We start from the raw sequence: 8,464 nt of genomic DNA, 5'->3' as shown, positions 1-8,464 counted from the left end.
CGAACTGTAGGAAACCACCTACAGGAAATGGGATTTACATAAAGAAAAGCTAAACATAAGCCATCATTAACACCTAAACAGAAAAAACAAGGTTACAATGGGCTAAGGAAAAGCAATTGTGGACTGTGGATGACTGGATGAAAGTCATATTCAGTGATTAATCGCAAATCTGCATTGTGCAAGGTGATGATGCTGGACCTTTTGTTTGGTGCTGTTCCAATGAGATTTATAAAGATGACTGCATGAAGAGAACATGCAAATTTCCAGTCATTGATGATATGGGGCTGCATGTCAGGTAAAGGCACCGGGAAGATGGCTGTCATTACATCTTCAATAAATGCCCAAGTTTACATTGATATTTTGGAGTTTTCTTATCCCATCAATTGAAATGATGTTTGGGGATGATGACATCATTTTTCAAGATGATAATGCATCCTGCCATAGAGCAAAAACTGTGAAAACATTCCTTGAAAGAAGACACATAAGGTCAATGTCATGGCCTGAAAATAGTCCGGATCTCAATCCAATTGAAAATCTTTGGTGGAAGTTGAAGAAAATGGTCCATGACAAGGCTCCAACCTGCAAGGCTGATCTGGCAACAGCAATCAGAGAAAGTTGGAGACAGATTGATGAAGAGTACGGTTTGTCACTCATTAAGTCCATGCCTCAGAGACTGCAAGCTGTTATTAAAGCCAGAGGTGGTGCAACAAAATACTAATGATGCATTGGAGTGTTCTATTGTGTTTGTTTTTCATGATTCCATAATTTTTTCCTCAGAATTAAGTGATTCCATAATTTTTTTTCCTTCTGCTTGGTCTGAAAAAAATTACCCTTACTGAGTACCACATTTTTAATCTTGATTTCTTTTAGTGTTTCTTAAAGTCCTAAAGTTGCCATTTGAAATGACTTTAGTTTTGTGCCATGTCTGTGATCTGCTTTTTTTCAACAACATTAAACAACTGAATGAACATCCTCTGAGCCCGGTGATTCCATAATTTTTACCAGGGGTTGTATTTCATTCATTCAGATCTAGGATGTGTTATTTGAGTGTTCCCTTTATTTTTTTGCTCAGTGTATATAGGATGTTATTGCTGGGATTCTGTTCACTTAGCATATTAGTATGCTATATATCAGGGCGTACTGGCCTTGTCTCATTTGGGAAAAGCCCGCTGACCGGTTCCCTTTAAGGCATATTCTTATTGGGTCAATAATGCCTTATCTGCAGAAATTGCCTCTGATTTCCTGTAGTTGCTTGACTTTCCACAAATCAGGAAAAGGATCTGCTCCAAATAAGTCCACTTAAGGCAATATTCCTGGTTGCTATGCATCAAACTGGGTTAGACGCCCATTCCCTACGTGGGGTAGGGGGGGACTCCGCTTTAATTCTGGTGGTGTAATTGCAAATAATCTAGAAAAATTGCATGCGACAATGAAGATTTCATTTCCTGTTTTGAGGATTCTCACATTTTTTTTCATACTTGTAGGTAACGTAATCAACCCTTCACTTAATGCACACCATAAGGAGCCTGTTAGGAGGTAAGCACAAACCATATTCTGACACTTTTACATTCAAATTATGGGAGGATTTCCCGACGGGACTCTCATTTGTAATTCTGGTGATTGCTTCCTTAATCGATCACATGATGGCGGTACCATCCTCTGCAGCATCACCCGCATGGAAAAGTTGCTGGATTATTTAAGAATTTTCAATGTTTTCTTACTGTGGGGGTTTGAGTGGAAAACAATTGCAAAAAGACTTGATCAAAGTAATTCAGCCCCCAAATTTTTTTGCCACCACTCTAGAGCCCGATAAGTCTTATTAGTCCAACTTTTTGTGGACATCTGAGGACAATGTCATCCTGGTTACTCTTATTACTTGTGCTTCAAGCCCTCTCTTATGAGAACCCATTTTCTATGTTCTAAGTTTACAAAATGTTCTGTTGTGCTGGAGCAGGGAGGTTTGCCTTTGTGTTACCCATTCATTTTATCAAAATGATGAATGTGGCGTCAAACAAGGCATACAGTAACTTCCATGCCCCTTGTCGTGCCCTGATATTATTGTGCGGGTACTAGGTTGAATGGGAACAGTTGTGTCCTAACGTACATTGTACTGTTTTGTGTATTTTTAACTATTCATGCTCAGAATATAAAAACTTGGGTTTAATTTATCAAAATTGTCTGAAACAAACTATTACCCATAGCAAGCGGTCATATGCCTGCAGAACTTTTAGAGCTTTGGAAAAAAAAAAGCTGCTTTGACAGGCTGCTATGGGCAGCAAATACTTTTGGTTTATTTTTGACTGCTTTGCTAAATCTCCCCAATGAGGTCATTAGTATGGCACATGCACCAGGAAACTGCCCTGCTTGTTTTACAACTGTTCTGGACACTGTGCCTTCCCCATTGGTGCATGGCTTATCTTTAGTGATGAGTGCAAGTGCTCCTTACTCCTTTGCCGAGGGTGCTCGGGTATAGCGGGTGCTCGAGTGACATGTTCGAGTCCCTGCAGCTGCATATTTCGCGGCTGTTTGACCTCCACAAAACATGGGATTGCCTGCGTTTGTCAGACAATCCCTGCATTTTTTGTGGCTGTCTAAAAACTGCAAAACATGCGGCCACATGGACCCTAACATGTCACTCGAGCACCCGTGATATTTGGTGTATCCCCGAGCACCCTCGGCAAACGAGTAACGAGCACTACTTCTCTTGTGATGCGGTTATGCCCGGTGACATGCACAATGCCAGTCTTAATGAACTGTGTTGTGTAATTTGGCTTATAAAGCAGAAAGGCACAATCTGGGTCAATCACAAACCCCATGAACCCTAACCTTTACATTTCTGGGATCTTCAGTAAGATCTATAGGTCAATGTTAATAAGGGTGCACTCATATTGGCTGACAGTGACCATTAAATATTTAATGGCCTATTTAGACTGGCCCACCACACTTTCATATGCACAGATTGATCGTTAGAGGGGTTGTCTGGTCTAAAATAAGTACAGGAGGTCGAGTCCTTATGGGTGGCGATACATGGGGCAAAAAACAATAATAAAATTATCATAGGAGTCTGTTATAAACCACCAAATATAGCAGAAGCCACGGAAAGTCTATTAATGAGACAAATAGACGAAGTAGCAAAAAATAACGAGGTGATTATTATGGGCGACTTCAACTACCCCGATATAGACTGGGAAACCGAAAGCTGTAGATCTCAGAAAGGAAACAGGTTTCTGTCAATTATCAAAGACAATTATTTGTCACAACTTGTGCAGGAACCAACTAGAGGGACGGCCCTTTTAGACTTAATATTAACTAACAGGCCAGACAGAATAACTGAGGTGCAGGTCGGGGGGGCACCTGGGAAATAGTGACCACAACATTATACAATTCCACATGTGCTTCAGTAGGGTGTCCAGCAAGGGAGTCACAAAAACACTGAACTTCAGGAGGGCAAAGTTTGATCAGCTAAGAGATGCCCTTCACCTTATAGACTGGGATAGTATCTTCAGTAATAGGAGCACGGATAGAAAATGGGAAATTTTCAAAACAGTCCTACATAGTCACTGTAGAAGGTGCATACCTTATGGGAATAAAAGGGCTAGGAATAGGAGGAAGCCAATGTGGCTAAATAAGGAAGTCAAGAGGGCAATGAAAAACAAAAAAAGGGCTTTCGGTAAACTTAAACAAGAAGGCAGCGAGGAAGCGCTAATATCTTATAGGGAAAAAAACAAAATCTGTAAGAAACAAATAAGAATAGCAAAAGAGGAGACAGAGAGACTAATTGCCAAGGAAAGTAAAACGAATCCCAAACTGTTCTTTAACTATATAAACAGTAAAAGGATTAAAACTGATGGAGTTGGCCCATTGAAAAATAACCTGGGTAAAATCATAGAGGGCAATGAGGGTAAAGCAAACCTACTCAATAGCTTCTTCTCCACTGTTTTCACAAAAGAAAACAATTTATCAGAGGAAATGCAGAGTGATAAAGTAAACCCTCCGCTAAATATCACCCACCTAACCCAGGAGGAAGTTCAGAAACGCCTAAATAATATCAAAATAGACAAGTCACCAGGCCCAGATGACATACACCCCCGGGTACTAAAAGAATTAAGTAATGTGATAGACAGACCGCTGTATCTTATATTCAAGCACTTATTATGGACAGGGACTGTCCCACTAGACTGGCGCCAAGTAAATGTGGTACCAATATTCAAAAAGGGGTCTAAAAGTGACCCTGGGAACTATAGACCAGTAAGCTTAACGTCTGTTGTGGGTAAATTGTTTGAAGGATTTCTTAGAGATGCTATTGTAGAATATCTTAATGATAATAACTGTCTAACTCCATATCAACATGGATTCATGAGGGATCGCTCCTGCCAAACAAACCTGATGGCCTTCTATGAGGAGGTGAGCTCACAGCTGGACCGGGGAGAGTCAGTGGATGTTGTATACCTTGACTTCTCCAAAGCGTTTGATACCGTGCCACACAAAAGGTTGGTATATAAAATGAGAATGTTTGGTCTGGGGGATAATGTGTGCAAGTGGGTAAATAGCTGGCTGAGTGATAGAAAGCAGAGGGTGGTTATCAATGGAGTAAGCTCAGGGTGTGTCAGGGTTACTAACGGGGTGCCTCAAGGGTCTGTCTTGGGCCCTATATTATTTAATATATTTATTAATGATCTAGTGGAAGGGTTGCATAGTAAAATAGCAATATTTGCAGATGATACTAAACTTTGTAAAGTAGTTAATACAGATGAGGATAGGGCACAGCTACAGGAGGATTTAGATAAATTGGGGAGTTGGGCCAAAAAATGGCAAATGGGGTTCAATGCCGATAAATGTAAGGTCATGCACATGGGAAAGAAAAACAGCAGTCACCCATACATATTAAATGGGAAACCGTTGGGGAAATCTGACATGGAGAAGGACCTGGGCGTCTTGGTTAACAGCAAATTAAATTGGAGTGCCCAGTGTCAGGCAGCAGCTGCGAAGTCAAATAGAGTCATGGCATGCATCAGAAGAGGAATAGGGGCATATGATAAGAACATTGTTCTTCCTCTGTATAAAGCGCTGGTAAGGCCACACTTAGAATATTGTGCACAGTTCTGGGCTCCGGTGCTCAGGAAAGACATATTGGAGCTAGAGAGGGTACAAAGGAGGGCGACTAAGGTAATAAAGGGAATGGAGGGACTAGAATACCCAGAGAGGTTGTCAAAATTAGGCCTATTTACGTTGGAAAAGAGAAGGCTTAGGGGAGACCTCATAAACATGTATAAATACATCAGGGGGCAGTACAGAGATCTCTCCCATGACCTGTTTATACCAAGGATGGTGACAAAGACGAGGGGGCACACTATGCGTCTGGAGGAAAGGAGGTTCCTGCACCAGCATAGAAGGGGATTCTTTACGGTCAGAGCCGTGAGACTCTGGAACTCTCTGGGAGAGGAAGTGGTGATGTCCAACTCACTTAATGAGTTCAAGAGAGGCCTGGACGCCTTTCTTGAGAACAATAAAATTACATCTTATGCTTAGTGATAGTTAATTAATCCAGGGATTTAATCTGACTGCCAGATTGGAGTTGGGAAGTGAATTTTTCCTCAATGATGTAAATTGGCCTATACCGCATGGGGTTTTTTTTGCCTTCCCCTGGATCAACGCTGCGGAATAGCTGCAGTGCACAAGAAATAGGCTGAACTGGATGGACGCTTGTCTTTTTTCGGCCTTATAAACTATGTAACCTATGTACAGTCACTGTGACTTGTTAATCCCCTCAGCGCGCACACTGCATGCATTGGCCAGTTTCTGAGCCTGGAATGGTGATGTATGCGATATGCCTACTCCAGGGAGAAGCAGTCTAGTGGGCACGGCCTCTCTCCATATGAGTGTTATCGAGTGATGCTGCACCCACTAGACTGGTTCTGCCCAGGAGTAGGCATATCGCATACATCACTGACGTTCACAGCTCAGAAACCGGCAAGTCACTGCAGTGTACAGTGCCTGCGCTGGGGGGATTCATAAGTCTGCAGTCACACACACTGACTGCAAACTTATCATTTGAGACTGGAAAAACCCCTTTAAAGTAATTTTCGGTATCCAGAAACCTAGCCCAAAGCTGCAGTTTGTTTTTTTTAATCTAAAAACTTTTTTATTCAACCTATCCAGGTCCAGCACGGAGTCTGTGCCCCTGGTATACTGCAGCTGGGGGACAAAGGTTTTCTGAAATGGAAAACCTCTAGAATTTCAAGTGTTCTGAGTTCTAGAATATTCTTGACAGCACATCCTGTTTACATAGGACATGTGCCACCAAGAAGCTCCAAGCTTAAAAATCATTGCACGCTACAAATGAGTAAACCGCTTGGGTGTTGGCAGCCTGCTTATCCAGGCCAACAGTCGGGAAACGAGCATTTCCAGGAGCACTGGTTTTCTCATTATAATTGGACCTCAGCCCTGACTACATTATTCCTATAGCTTGGACATGATCAAAACTCTTGCACTAAAACCTCGAATGAATCCCTGCTCCCTTGGCAGTCACGATAGTGCTGTGCACCATTGTGCGAAGGTAGGAGGCAGGCAAGGCTGGGAAGGCAGTGGCTGCTACAACCTGGAACTTGTTACCATATTGCTTTTATACAGTATTGGTTACCTGCCAAACTAAAATTGTCACATTTTCTTGACATCATTCTGTACTTACACCACTTTTTTCCTTATTCTTTCTAGATCGTCAGGAATTGTACATGAGCAGCTTGTAAATACGAAGAACTTGTCCATCCTGATCTCAGATGTGTTTCTGACCATTTGGAATTCATTAAATTACATTAAAACCTTATAAACTGTAATTGGATCTTGTCTTTATTTGCATAATGTTATGTATGCGTATGAGGCTGAAACGTTCTGGTCAGGAGACCTGCAGCCGATCCAGGAATCAGTCTGTACTTACACCTTTGTCACGGTCTGTGTGACTGCAGGATTACACGGTCAGGCGGCCTCTGGCTCCATCTAGTGGTAAACTCCTAATTATGAAGAATGCCGTAAATGATGCAACTTTTGTTTCTCACGTCAAGATTACTAATTTACACAAGATGGAAATGTGTGGAAGGTTAAACAAAGCCTGCAAGAAAAAAATACCACACTTGAATAGAAGTTAAAATAAATTAATAAATGGCTAAAAATACATAAGTTTATATGATGAATAAACTTATGTTTGGTGTGGTTGTTATGTGTGGTGATCACACACAATGAATGGATTTAGGGAAAGGGGGGGTGTGTAGGGTAGTCTTTACAGTAACTGTCCGATAATCACTAAATATCATAATCCAAATTACTTCTAAATAAGATGCAAATTGTTTCTTCAGAAAGGAAGAGGACATGAACTGTAGCGCCACCTATTGGAAACAGCAATCCTACAAGTCCTTATCGACCCTTTAACGAGCCTTGAAATATGACTTAAGATAAAAGCAAATTCAAAATCTGTTTGTAGACAGTGTTTCAGGGTATTGCCCCTTGTCAGTACAAGCGGGATAAAAGCCAAATCAGAATCTCAATTTCTAGGCACTAATGAGGGGCAATACCCTGAAATACAAAATGAGATTTTGACTTGGCTTTTATCCGGAGTCATATTTCAAGGCTCGTTAAAGGGAATCTGTCATCCCCTGGGACTTTTCAGACCGCTAATATGGGCATACAGGTGATAGAAATGTGAATCTATACTTACCTGTATATATTAGCGGTCTGGTTTCTGTGTAATCGCATTTTTATTAAATGATTTCTGCTAAGCTTCGCATCCCCAGACGCCAAGAAATGCCCGCGTACTAGCCCTATTTTCATACTCTCCCCACCTCCCCTGCACGTCACATGGCCCAGTAACGTGCAGTTCCCGGCCGCATCCTGCGCCTGCGCTGTTTCCTCTGTACGGACGGCGCTCTACTCCCTGCCGTCCGTACAGCCTTGTGGAGCAGGGAACTTGTGTGCAGGTGCTGGAAAGGCCAGAAACTTGTCCTACCATTTTGAGGTCTTTATAGCTCACAAGTGTGGTCAACCACAGACCTGTGATGCCTAAAAATATGGACACCACCGGAGCAGACACGAAACCGGAGTCTAAAGCGTCTCCATCTGCCTCATTATGGTGGGTGGTTTTGTCTGAATTGCATTTTTTAAAATGTACACGGAAACCCTGACGTAAGTGCTCAGCACAGAACACAGGATTGTGATTCCAGCCTTATACTGAAAGTGATCAAAAAATGTTATGTACCCCAAAATGTTACCAATAAAAACCCTAACGTATCCCGCACAAAACCAGCCCTCACTCGGGTCTGCCACCTGTCACTGGAACTATAGGGGTTTCCCATGTTACTGGTAGAACAAAGACTCAGGAAAAGTGACATGGCTCCTGTCCCCTCAATAAAATCCAGTGAATTCTGCGCTCACAAATCCAAATGCCCCACTGTGCCTAAATCATAGTAAGCGGCCA

At 42.0% G+C, this 8,464-nt stretch overlaps 1 non-coding gene across 1 annotated transcript; it reads left to right on the top strand.

Moving 5' to 3' along the window:
* The first annotated feature begins 1,961 nt into the window (after positions 1 to 1,961).
* LOC141175067 (small nucleolar RNA SNORA13) lies at positions 1,962 to 2,090 on the top strand. Its single transcript, XR_012253009.1, has one exon. It is a non-coding gene; the product is annotated as a small nucleolar RNA SNORA13 (small nucleolar RNA).
* Positions 2,091 to 8,464: the final 6,374 nt, after the last annotated feature.

The sequence above is a fragment of the Phyllobates terribilis genome, unplaced genomic scaffold, assembly GCF_046119375.1.
Source record: "Phyllobates terribilis strain yellow unplaced genomic scaffold, ASM4611937v1 Scaffold_1__5_contigs__length_1240528914, whole genome shotgun sequence".
NCBI classification, from domain to species: domain Eukaryota; kingdom Metazoa; phylum Chordata; class Amphibia; order Anura; family Dendrobatidae; genus Phyllobates; species Phyllobates terribilis.
Note: the sequence above shows the minus strand (reverse complement) of the source record. Positions and strands in the feature narration are given on the sequence as shown.